The 12336-nt window shown below is 50.4% G+C and overlaps 1 protein-coding gene and 1 long non-coding RNA gene across 4 annotated transcripts in view; both read right to left on the reverse strand.

Moving 5' to 3' along the window:
* LOC122478440 (ral guanine nucleotide dissociation stimulator-like) overlaps positions 1-12336 on the reverse strand; it is a 47269-nt gene that overhangs the window by 4241 nt on the left and 30692 nt on the right. The window lies entirely within an intron of this gene.
* Positions 429-5766, reverse strand: LOC122478441. The gene is made up of 3 exons (XR_006295998.1): positions 5267-5766; positions 1743-2344; positions 429-1329 (listed from the first exon to the last, which is right to left on the reverse strand). It is a non-coding gene; the product is annotated as an uncharacterized LOC122478441 (long non-coding RNA).

Here is a 12336-nt window from a genome sequence, read left to right on the forward strand (position 1 = left end):
GCCAAATTATGGAAAGAGCCTAAATGTCCATCAGCTGATAAGTGGATAAAGAAATTGTGGCTTATATACACAATGGAGTACTACGTGGCAATGAGAAAGAATGAAATATGGCCCTTTGTAGCAACGTGGATGGAACTGGAGAGTGTTCTGCTAAGTGAAATACGCCATACAAGGAAAGACAGATACCATATGTGTCCACTCTTTTGTGGATCCTGAGAAACTTAACAGGAACACATGGAGGCGGGGAAGAAAAAAAAAGAGCTTAGAGTGGGAGAGAGCCAAAGCATAAGAGACTCCTAAAAACTGAGAACAAACTGAGAGCTGATGGGGGTGGGAGGGAGGGGAGCGTGGGTGATGGGTACTGAGGAGGGCATGTGTTGGGATGAGCACTGGGTGTTGTATGGAAACCAATTTGGCAATAAATTTCCTATATATTTTTTTTAAAAAAAACCACCAAGGAAAAAGAATCTCAGGTCAGATTGTTAGATGAGTATGCACGGCACCTCCCCACATGAACAGCAGTGTCCCTGTGATTTCTAACAGCACAGTCCATTCTGGGGATCCGAAGATAGGGACAGTACCTGGCAGAGGTTGGATCAGGATAATAGGACATGTAGGATGTTCAGTGCAGCACTGTGACATGGCAAGAGAAGGGAATCCTGTCACAGTCCCACATTTGTGAAGGGTTGAATGGGTGAGGTGAGTGGTCACATTTCCAGAATGTTGTCTAGGTGGTAAGGCCCTTGCTCCTGATCTGGAGGGGCCCCAGGGGCGTGTTGCTTGGCCACCAAAGTGCAGAGCAGTAGACATAATGCAATGAGCCCCATGTCCTTTGGGTAAAAATCTCCCTGCTCCTCACGAACGTGTGTCAGACGTGGAGAAGGTGTGGAAGGATGGTCGGGCGACCCGGGACCCCTGGGAACGTTCGTCGGGGAAACGTGTACAACAATGCCAATACATTCTAGACAGAATGGGACGTGAAATGGTCTCACGCCTCTTTTCTGATCTTCCTCCAAATAAGTGGCGAGTGACGTTGCGTCTGGCCGTGGCAGGGGCTGGGCCCTGCTGGCATGTTTGGGGAGCAGATGGGGTTCCAGGTTCATCTGGGACCAGGAGTCTCCGAGAGCTACCAGGGGAGCAGCAGTGTGTTTTCTGGGCCCTGGGATTCTTTGCATTGGCTCTGGGCCCTTGGTGTTGGGTTTCCCTGGTACCTGCACTCACCCTGAGCCAGCGGGGCTTCGTGCTGATGGCATGGGGCTTCCTCCTTTCCTTCAGGGAAGTAGAGCAGGGGCTCTCATTCAGCTTCTCCTCCATCTGTGGCATGTGGCTCTGTAAAGACAGTGCCCAGCAGGCAGGCAGGCAGGCAGGAGTCCTCAAAGCCGTGTCTGCTTGCTTTCACTTGTCCTCAGACCCATAAGAATTCATTCCAGATATGACACCACAGTGTGCACTCACCTCCCCCACGGAGGAGAAGCAAGGTGGCGTGAGGGCCTTGGATTCAACCTGTTACAGGTTAGAGGCACCTCAGAGATCCCTTTTCCCTCCTTCCAGCATGACATGTGCATGGCCATGATGGGTTCACCAGGTGGTCCACTGCCATCGAACCTGCTCCGGTCCCAGGGAGGACCGGCCCCCATGTCCCCCTTTCCCCGAAACTGAACATGAGGGGATGGGGGTGCCCAGGGAGGGCTCCGAGCTGTGACCTGACCTGACCTGGCCTGCTCTAGGCTGTTCTGTGTTACCTTATGTGACCTCCTGGAAAACATCCTGAGGCATTGCCAGCGTGGGTTAAGGAAACCTCTCCAAAATCTGAGTAATCCTGCGCACTGGGGTTTCTGGCATCCAGAGCCCCGGTACCTGGGAAAACAACAAGAGAACATCCTAAAGTCTCTGTGTCTGTAGGCAAATGAGCCTGGTATGGGACCTTCCTAGAACATGGGTGCCAGGGTACAGGAGTTCCAAGCTTTCCTGGGGACTATTGTGAGCAAAGTGATGTCACGGCCTAGGATCCACCTCCTGAGTCCCCCTCTGGGATAACACCTTTGCAAATAGTCCTCTCTTTGCTGACTGCTCACCCCCATTCTCCATGAAATGTCCCATCGGTACACAGTTCCACCAATGCACCCCTCTCCACAGTCCCCTGAGAAGCTCTGGGGGCAGCCAGGGTCCCAGCTGTGAGACCTATCTGGGTTGAGACAGAACTCTTCTTTCTTACCTCTTTCGGGTCCCAGATTCGCGACTGTGCTTCTCAGGGATGGTCCGTGTCTTTTCCGCCCAATGGAGATCATTCTAGCATGTCCTCAGGATGTCCTCAGGATGTCCTCAGGCATATGTGGGATGATACCTGTGAAATTGGAGCAGTGGTGTCACCTGTTGGAAGTTCATCCAACCACATTGACTTCAACGTCTCACCTCCTCTGATTCTGCTGCTGCTCTGATCCCAGCCCATAGTCCTTCCAGGTGTGCGTACGTGCGTGAGTGTGAGTGTGTGTATGTGTGTTTACCAGTGCTCGTTTTCTGGGGTCCCAGAAGGTCACATCCCCACCTAGGGAAGGATGGCCAAACATTTCCTAGGAGCTTAGGTTCTCTACTTTCTAAAGCAATCCCTACAGAGGGATTGGAGTTGGGGCCTAGTAGGACAGAACTCTCTTTTACGTAGACTTTGTCAGTAGTGTGCCACGAGCCATTCCCTGCCTTTCCACTGGGTACATACAATGGGGACAGGGTGGCACTCAGTGGGTTGCCCTGGCCTGGGGGTCCTCCTCAGGGAAGAACGTGCTGGGATGTCTTCTGTGACGCTCCTCTTCAGCCTCACCCCCACGCCACCTCCATGTCTGCACCCAGTGACAGTAACACACCCTTTTCCAGACCCCCTTCGAAATCCTGGGTCAAATCCAGGACCCCATTTTGAGGACATGAAGTTGGGGTCATGCCTGGTTCTGACTTTCTACCCGTCTGTGATTCTGGGCAAGGCACTGACCCTATCAGGGTCTTCACTTTCTCCTCCCCTCAGTGGCTCCCTGGGATCCCCACATCCTGTCAACACATCCTTGTGGATTTCCTTCCTGGAGTGAGGTATGGACGTAGTGTTTGATTTCTGTTGCAAAGAAGATGGCACCGTGGCCCCAGACCAAACAAGTTTAGGTGATAAAATTTGCATGGCATGGCCACATGCTCACTGTCACTCTCTGTGTTGTCTCTCAGCTCCTCACAGTGGGGACCAACCTCCGTGTTGAGTCGTGACATGGACAGGTACACACAGCCTAGCCCTGAGAGACAACAACAGACAGGGAAGAACTAAGGCACTCGATGTGGACTGAATCCTGCCACCACCCTGAAGTGGGCTCAGGGGTTGAGTGAAGCAGGTTCTGTCTGAGTGATGACAGCAGCCCCAACCTCCTGAGAGGCTCTGGAAGGAGCCCTCAGCTGAGCCCTGCTGAATTCCTGGTCCCCTGGGCCTGTGAGGTGGGAAGTTTATGGGGAAGCCACTAAGGGTGGGGGAATATTGTCCCACGGCACTAGAGCAGAGTAGTCACAACGTCCTCCTGCCCCCGGCGCTGCTCCTCCTCACCCTCCCTCTCTGCTGTCCTCCGCAGCTCTTTCAGATCTCCCTGGTCTCCTTTCACACGTCCCCTCTGAAACAATGGCCTCTGCCTCCGAGTGTCTGCCCCACTGTGCCTTCTGCCGGGATACATTTTCTCGGACTTGAGCAGGGCTGACTCGTCTTGCACTGCGGCAAGTAATATTAACGTTTCCTCAGCACAGCCTTGTCAGACCCTCCCCTGGTGGAGCTCAGGACCCACTTGTTGCACCTTGAATTTTCCATGGAGTCCTTGCTCATGTCATTCCCATTTTTGTTTCATGTTCTTTCCATCTTCCTGGCTAGTCCTTGAACTCCTAGAGGGAAGATGTGGCTGCCTTACCAGCACTGGCACTATGTGAATGCTCAGATGCTCATTCCCGGGGGCTGACTGAGGAGGTAAAGGGATCCCACCCACCAATTAGCAGCTCAGTCATTGTAGCCTAATTTACCTGGGTCATTTTGCAATACTTATTTTATCGTATATCTGTGGAGTCCACTCTAGTCGTAATTTGGGGCGTGAAATCACACTCCAAGATCAAGAGTCTCATGCCCTACTGACTGAAACAGCCAATTTTCATGGAACTAGCCTGATGTCTAAATTACCTTGCGGGTTAACATTTCGTACGTGTATTAGGTTATGCTGAATTACCAGAGAACGCGCCACATTTCAGAAAGCATGTCCCCATAGATTTCCTCACATGACAGAGCTGGGTGTGTGTTTAGATTGGAGACTAAAGTCCTTCATGTGGTCACTGAGGACCCCAGAGTTCCTCCATTTTGTCCCTTCTCCCTCCCGAGGATATCAGGTACTTGCACAACCAGCAGCACAAGGGGCGATCAAGGGGAAAGAGAACAAGGAAATGCACCTGGGAGCATGTTATCAGCCTGGTCTAGAGTGCCTAAAATATCCACCTTTTCACTCATTCCTTGCTTTCAAGGCAAGGATTTTTAAGTAGTGATCTGTGAGAACCTATGTCCCACAAACCATAGAAAATGCATCCCTAGATATGCACCACAAAACATACGAAGGTAATTCCTGAGCTGAAGGAAAATATTCTCCCTCCGGGACACGTTGTATGAAGGCAACAAGAAGAGTAAACATCTATGTGTGTGTTTGTGTGCGATCTCTACATATTAATGAATATGACGTTTTATAGCTATCCCTGAATATCTTTAAGAAGTCAAGGATCATTGACTTTTAAATAGAAGAATTAGGAAAACAATAAGTAAAAAATTGTAATTAGTGAGCTTACAGACATATAGTATTAAGATATATGAGAGTATCGGGGCGCCGGGGTGGCTCAGTGGGTTGAGTGTCCACCGCCTTGTCAGATCATGATCTCACGGTTCGTGGGTTCGAGCCCCGCATCGGGCTCTGTGCTGACAGGCTGTTTCCGATTCTGTGTCTCCCTCTGTCTCTGCCCCTCCCCCACTCACGCTTTGTCTCCCTCTCTCTCAAAAAGAACCATTCAAAAACATTTAAAGAAATTCCATTAAGATCTAGGCCAGTAGGAAGTAAACGACTTGTGGTTGAGAAGTCAATGAAGGGCCTCCTACGATGGATTGTTTTCAAGTACGAAAACGCTCATAAGCCACATGACTGCAAGTATAGTGTGAATATTGAAACTGCAGCCCAGTTCGCCAGTTAAATGGAAAGAATTCCATATATCTGTGTTCAGTTACACTTCGCCATCCAGAGCAGGGTCTGGTACACCTTGCACGTTCAGTCGATGCTTGCTGCACAATCGCATGGGTGATGGCCTGTCTCTCTCACCAAAAGAAAGAAACGTTGAAACGCAATGAAACCCAAGAAAAGAAAAATGGCACGGAGGAGTTGGGATCTGAGGCACACTGTGAAGAAAACATGGGGGTTGGGAGGTAGTGGAGGTGGACAGGCGGTTCCACAGAGTTGAAGGACATGCCACAGTCAGCGGTGGCAGGGTGGACTTGAGGGTGGGACCGCTGGGGGTGCAGTCCAGGTAGGGCCATGGGAAGGGCATGCAGAGCTGAAAAGCACCGGCCTTTCAAGGAGAAGGGAGGTGGAAGGAGTCTCGAGTACCCAGTGTGTCTCCCTGTCCCTTAGGGCTGCCCTTGCGGTCATGGGTCACAAGCGAGGAGGGTGCACAGCTGCAGATAGATGTCAACGGTTGGTGGCAACGTGAGGCAGAGTGAAGAACAAACACAGAGGCCTAGGATGCAAGAGGGAGCACTAGTTCACGTCGAGGCACCTCCCTGGGAAACCTGCTTTGCAGTAAGCCTCCTGGGTTTCTTGAGGAGAGAAAGGGAGTTGTCCACTTTGGAGGAGGCACCTGCTAGTCCCTGTCCCACTGGCCTGGTCTCTGGAGCCCTCTGCCTGGCTCCTGGGTGTCAGGCTGGCGGGTAGGCGGTCAGAGCATCTGGTGGGCCCAGCGAGGTGCAGTGATGCAGACCCTGTCGCCCAGGAGCTGTGCCCCCTGAGGGGGGGCGGGGGTGGGGGGATGGGGGGATGGGGCGGCCTGGATCGCTGGATCAAGCAGGTGTGCGGGAGGGCACGCACAAGTGTGCGCATGCGCTTGGGCCAGGGGCGGAGCCCGTTGAGGGGCACAGGTGAGGCTGTAGTGATGTTCTGTATCCTGGCTCCCAGCCTGTCTGCCGCCCCAGGCCCCCAAGTGTCTGTGCCAGTCAGGGGCTGACGCCCCCCACCCCGCCTCCCCCGACCGGGGACATGCTGCTGCCTGTCGCCTGTGACCCAGTAACCTTGGCTGTTGCCCTAGGGATAGCCCTATCGCTAACGGTAGCGCTCGCGCCCCCCACGCGGTTAAGACTGGGAGCCATGAGCCTCCAGCCTAGTAGGGTGGTGGCCCAGCTGCTCCTGCTGCTCCTGGACCAGAGGCCAGGGCGCGCGACACGCTCCCGGGTCCCCTCGGTTTTGGTTGCTCTGCTGGAGTGCCAGCCCTTGCAGGGGCAGAGCGCGATGCGATGCCCCGCCCCCCACGCCCCCGAAAGACCATCTGGGAGAAGCCTAAAGCTGCAGCAGCTGAGACCCACAGCCTCCCTCCAGGACCTGCCTCAGTCGCAGTCTGCCAAGGTAGGGATCCTAGTGACAAGGTCCCATGTGGCCTTCCACCCTGCCCCTCTCTGTCTTCCCCTTCCATGACCACCCCCCCCCCTCACTCGTGCTCCGGGTTCTTCTTGGGCTCCTTTGCGGCTGCAGTCTGGAGGACTCAGGAGTGAGCTTTCTGAGTTGGACCCGGGTTCCCTGGAGGAGGAGGCCCCAGATCCATTAGGGGTTTAGGCTCCGGTGGTGGGGAGTGGCTCAGGTCGGGGGTTGGGGGGGGCGACCTGAGTGCCATGGAGGTCTGACTGGGTTGGTGGTTGGAGGGTGGAGATGGGAAGGAACGAACGAAAGAACGAACAAAGGAAGGAAGGAAAGCGTGGACCTGCGGTTGTGGGAAAATATCAAGGCAGGGCCAGGGAAGTCGCAGCCATGAGCAGGAGGAATCATTCCTGCCTGTGAAAATGAAGTACAAGGGACCTGAGATTCCAGAGAAACATTCCAGGGAGAGTCAGGGTGGTGGGCCTGATTTGCTGGAGGCCAGCAGGGGACGGTGTTGAAGGGATTGAGAGTGGAAGCAGCAGGTGAACACAGGCCTCCTGCCTCCCCCCTCCACACCTGCTCTCCTGGCCTGCCCAGCGCCGCCCCGCCCCGCCCCGCCCCGCCCTGCCCCGCCCCGCCCCTGGTGGCAGAGTTGTACCCTCTGATGGGGAGGGCGAGATCTCACCCCGCTTGTGGCGAAAGGGGGTCCTCTATCGTGGGAGTCAATGGGACTACAGGCTAGGGGTCTGGATTAGGGCAAGTGCAACTCCCTGTTGAGCTCTTCATTTCTGAAGGCAATTTGCATTCAATCAATGAACTCGTAGCCAGTGAGCCAGGAAGAAGTGGCGCTTGTGTGTTTTAGAGGGTGGTGCAGACTCTTTCCTACATGGACGTGTGTGCTGAAGAGAACTGGGTGTTGTGGATGGAATTCAAAGTCATCTTTTTGGGACATGTTGGGTGGGAACGTCTTCTTCGCACTCTGGCGAGGAAGGTGGATGGAAAAGCTCCTTGTCCAAGGCAGACTGGTGGGTTTTGTTGTTCCTATCCGTGGGGCGTGGTGCTTCCTGTTTTCCGTGGAGCGCCTCCTGTCTTGCCTTTTTCCGTGTTACAAGAGTTTCAGACCTTATGAATCACATCTCCTCCAGGATTCACCAGGCAGCATGAGGGAGAAATGACTCTGAGCCCACCGGGTCTCTAGAAACCAGTGCATTTGTACCTGAGCAGACCGTGCTGGTCTCTCAGCCTCCTTTGGAAATGAGGTCTTGGGCACATGGTCTTTCATTGCATGGGTTCCAGCTCTGTCAGGTTGTTGGCATTTGTGTTTGTGCATCTGTGTATGTGTCTGCGATGCCGTGTCCTGTATTTAGTCCGGACCCCAACAGTGTCCCAGTCCTTTCCAGAGACACAGTTTTGTTGCATAGGAAATTCTCATTTCAATAGTGTGTCCCAATGCTGTTACAACGGATGAAAACTTCCTGCAGGCACCACCGTGACCTCACCAAAAGCAAAAGTCTAAGAACTGAGGCTTTCCCAAACTTACATATCAAGCTGACTGGTGCTTTATGTTTTCAGTAAGATGGTGTGGTGTAGGCCACTTTGAGCAGCTGAGGCTCCTAGGCATCTGTTTTGTCCTCGGGAGGTGAGTTGTCTCTGTCAGCATTTCGGGAGATTATGATTCTCTTGAAGATCATTATTTTCTTGATTACCATGATTACTATATTCTGCATAACCCATCGCATGGAATTTGATAAGGAACTCGATACCTGAAACCTTTTCGTCACCAAACGCTCACTACAACAAGGAGAAAAACAATCACTTTTGTGCAATGGACAATACACTTTACCTTTATTGTACTGTTTTAGTGGTTTGTACATATGTTTAGAGTAATGAAAGTGTCCACGTAGATCTAAGGAGTTTTTTGTGACATCAGAAACCACAAAAATAATGGAAAATCTAAGTTACCTAGTAATGTAAGCACTCTGTCCTTTTGGATACGAAATCTTAGGTAAAGTACTCACCTTGCAAAAACTGCCAAGACCTGATAATTCGTTACTATTCACGTAGGTCTAGTGAATGGAAGGGACTGAACTAAGGTCTCTGAAATAGAGGAAGCTAGAATTTGAGATATTGAGTCACCTTTACTCTGTCTTTCCCTGTTGACAAGGTCTTTTTTTATTCAGTGATGTCTCTTGACCATTAACCTATTTCCCTCCTTGCTGCTCCCCCCCGCACCTTTGCAATCATCTTTATGTATTTATGGATGGGCTTGTTTCATTCTGTTTTGAGGATTTTTGTTTTTTGTTTTCTTAGTTTTTGTTTCAGATTCCCCATATATGTGCGAGCATTCTGTATGTGTTTTTCTCCGTGTGAGTTCTTTCATTTGGCATAATGCCCTCCAGGCTATTATAAAACACCGTGGCATAATAACAGGTGTGAAGGTATTTTCGGGAGTTAGTGATCTCCTGTGTTCTGAGTTGTACCTAGGGGGGTAATTGAGGGACGTTGCTGGATGATATGGATGTTCTCCTCTGAATTGTGTGAGGAAACTTTACATTGTTTGCGACTGCCTCTGCACCAAGTTCCAATGCCACCAACAGGGCCCAATGATTCGCTTTCTTCCATAGTGTCCCGACGCTTGTGTTTTCTTGTCTTTTTGAAAATACCGTTCAGACAGGTTTCAGGTGATATCTCTTTGGCGCTGGACTTTCATTTCCCTCATGTGGAGTGACATGGAACTTCTCTTCATGTATGTGGTGGCCATCTGTATGTCTTCATTGGAAGAATGCCTCTTCGGGACTCTGCCGGGTCCGTCATTGCTCTTTGCTTTTGCATTGTTGCGCTGTAGGAGATGTTGATATCTTTTGTGATTTAACCCTTGACCATATATGTAGTTTGCAAGTATTTTCTCCCATTCACTAGTTGCCTTTCCATTCTGTGGAAGATATTGTTGCTGGGCAGAACTTGCTTTATTAGTTTCACGTAGTCCCACTTGTTTAGTTTTCCTTTGTAGCTTTGGCTTCTGGTGTCAAATCCCAAAACTCAAGTCAAGACTGAGATCCAAACCTTCTCGTGGGTTTGGCATTTGGCTTTGTCCAGCAAAGTCAAGGACAGCAGAAAGGGTTGCTTCAGACCCCATGGAAATAAAAGAGAGGTGACAGGTAGTTTAAGGGACGTCTCCGCAAGCTGCTCTCAGGCTCCCACATTCATTAAGCCTACAAACGATGTACAACACGTCAGCGGGCCACATGCTAGAAAGAACGTATTGAAGACATGGTGCGAACCACATCGAGACAGGATAAAATATTCCATGTGAGAACGTGGTCCAAGGACTTGGTGAGCCCATGCAGAACCCAACCCCTAGATACACACGCACTAGATCAGCCAAGTCTCGCCTGCCCCCCAGATACACACCAACTAGGTAAGTGAGCTGCTGCAACTGTTTGCAGGAAGGCCAGAGAGCAGTGATCTGCTCTGCAAAGCGTTCCCTATAATCTCCCAACTCAGGACATCGTTGTGCGATTTCCCACACCTCCTGCCCAAGGTCTTATCCAGGACTTTCTGGTTTCAGGTCTCAAGTCTGTAATACATTTTAACTTCGTTTCTGTGTGTGATGCTAAATAGGTGTCAAGTTGTTTTTCCATGCCTGTTGTTTTTCTGTGCCCAGTGATTCTGGGCACCACCTATTGAGGAGACTGCCTTTGCCTGAGGTTATACTCTTGGTTCTTTGGTTGTCAAATAATTGGTTACATATGTGTGGGTTTCTTCCTGGGCCTTCATTTCTGGTCCAGTGACCTCTGTGTCTGCTTTTACCCCAATAGTGTACGGCTTGGGTTATTGTAGCTTTGATATCTAGTTTCAAATCAGAAAGCATGGTGCTTCCAGCTGTTTTCTTCCTTCTCACAATGACTTTGGTATTCAGAGCCTTTTGTGCTTCTGTCCACCTTGAAGGATGATTCTAGTTTTGGGAACGTGCTTCAAGTTTGAAAGGATTGCACCTAGGGAATGTGTAGATGGCTCTAAGTAGTGTGGACATTTTGAGAATGTTAATTCTTTGGATCCACTAGCATAGAATGTCTTTCTGCTTATTTCTGTCTGTTCAAATTCTTTCTCCACTGATTTCTGGTTTTCAGTAAAGAGGTCTTTCATCTTATTGGTTAAATTCATTCTTTTCTTTTTGAATTTTTTTATGTTTATTTATTCTTGACACAGAGAGGTACTTGGAAAAACACACACATACACACACAGAAAGAGAGAGAGAGAGCACGTTTATGAGTGGGGAAAGTTGAGAGAAAGGGAGACACAGAATCTGAAGCAGGCTCCAGACTCTGAGCTGTCAGCACAGAGCCCATCAGAAGTCTCAGAACACAAGTCATGAGGTCACGACCTGAGCCAAAGTCAGATGCTTCACTGACTGTGACACCCAGGGGCCTGTAGGGTGATTTGTTGTCAAGTATTTTCTTCCTTTGGAGTTACTTTAAATTATTTTCTTAATTTCTCGCTCTGATAGTTTGTGATTCATGTACAGAAATGAAGCACATTATGGAAAACGACATACATATCTTACATGACTGAAATCATTTATTAGGTCTACTAGTAATGTTGTAGAGTCACTGCGGTCTCTCTAGAGCATATCATGCACTCCCAGTAAGGGAAAAAGTATCTGGGAATATAGGATGATGTGATCGAAAATAGATGAGAGTGAGCAGGTATATGGAGTGAGAGTGTGCAAATTTTCTGAAATGTTTTGTGGTTGATATAATCCAACAAGTCCATAAATAAGGTATGTTTGGATATATGTTTTCTTTCAACCAGAACCAGAGAGCTGTAACATAAATATATGGTTCCCAACACATTGCCACAACACGCTCTGTGCATCTTGGGAGCTGGCCACCTTGTCTCTCTTTTGTGTCCTGGAACCCAGTGCCTGACTCTACCGCTCAGTGAATTCATCTCAGAATACTGCAGTTAGGAAGAGACCTACATTTTTACATAGACTTCCTGAAAGGTACCTCAAAAGCATTGGATTTTACAGAGTTGTGTCTGATCTGCCTGGAATCCTCTGAGGATGTGTCAGTTGGAATGGCACTTTCTTTGCTGGGAGATCAGGGAGCCCAGCAGTATTCCTGTGTGTCTTGTGGTCGGTCACCAGAGGGTGCTGTGTGGCTGCTCATGACAGGGACACTGCTCCCCAAAGATGAGGCTGGCAGGTGCCGGGCGCCACTGCTGGAGGAGCCTGAAGGGTGGAGGGGCTTGACTCGGTATCAAAGCCTGACTGAGTCTCCATCCTACAGTCTCCCTGCGCTCCTGATGTGCTGTGTAAAGGACTCTCTTGCTTGCCGAGGTGCAAGTGGTTCTTGCTGTTGGCCCTGAATCCTCAGGGTGAACCCATTCAGGTCCTGGTCTTTAACTCATTGACCTGACCTGCACTTGAGGTACTTTCCTGAGAGTAAGCGACCCAGCCTGGGAGGAGGGCCAGGAGGCAGACAGCAGTGGCCCAGCCTGCATCCTCCACTGACCTGAAAGCAGGGACTAGCTGCTCTTCTGAGAAGCAGAGCTATGGACCAGGAGGCACACAGGCCACTGGGGTTTGTCATGGGATGGGGCCTGGATGAGGGTGTTCTAGGACATGGGGAGGGATGCTGTGCAGGAGGTCAGAATGAGGGAGTGTGGTTTCTTC

This window comes from Prionailurus bengalensis, unplaced genomic scaffold, assembly GCF_016509475.1.
Source record: "Prionailurus bengalensis isolate Pbe53 unplaced genomic scaffold, Fcat_Pben_1.1_paternal_pri Un_scaffold_62, whole genome shotgun sequence".
In the NCBI taxonomy this organism is placed as follows: domain Eukaryota; kingdom Metazoa; phylum Chordata; class Mammalia; order Carnivora; family Felidae; genus Prionailurus; species Prionailurus bengalensis.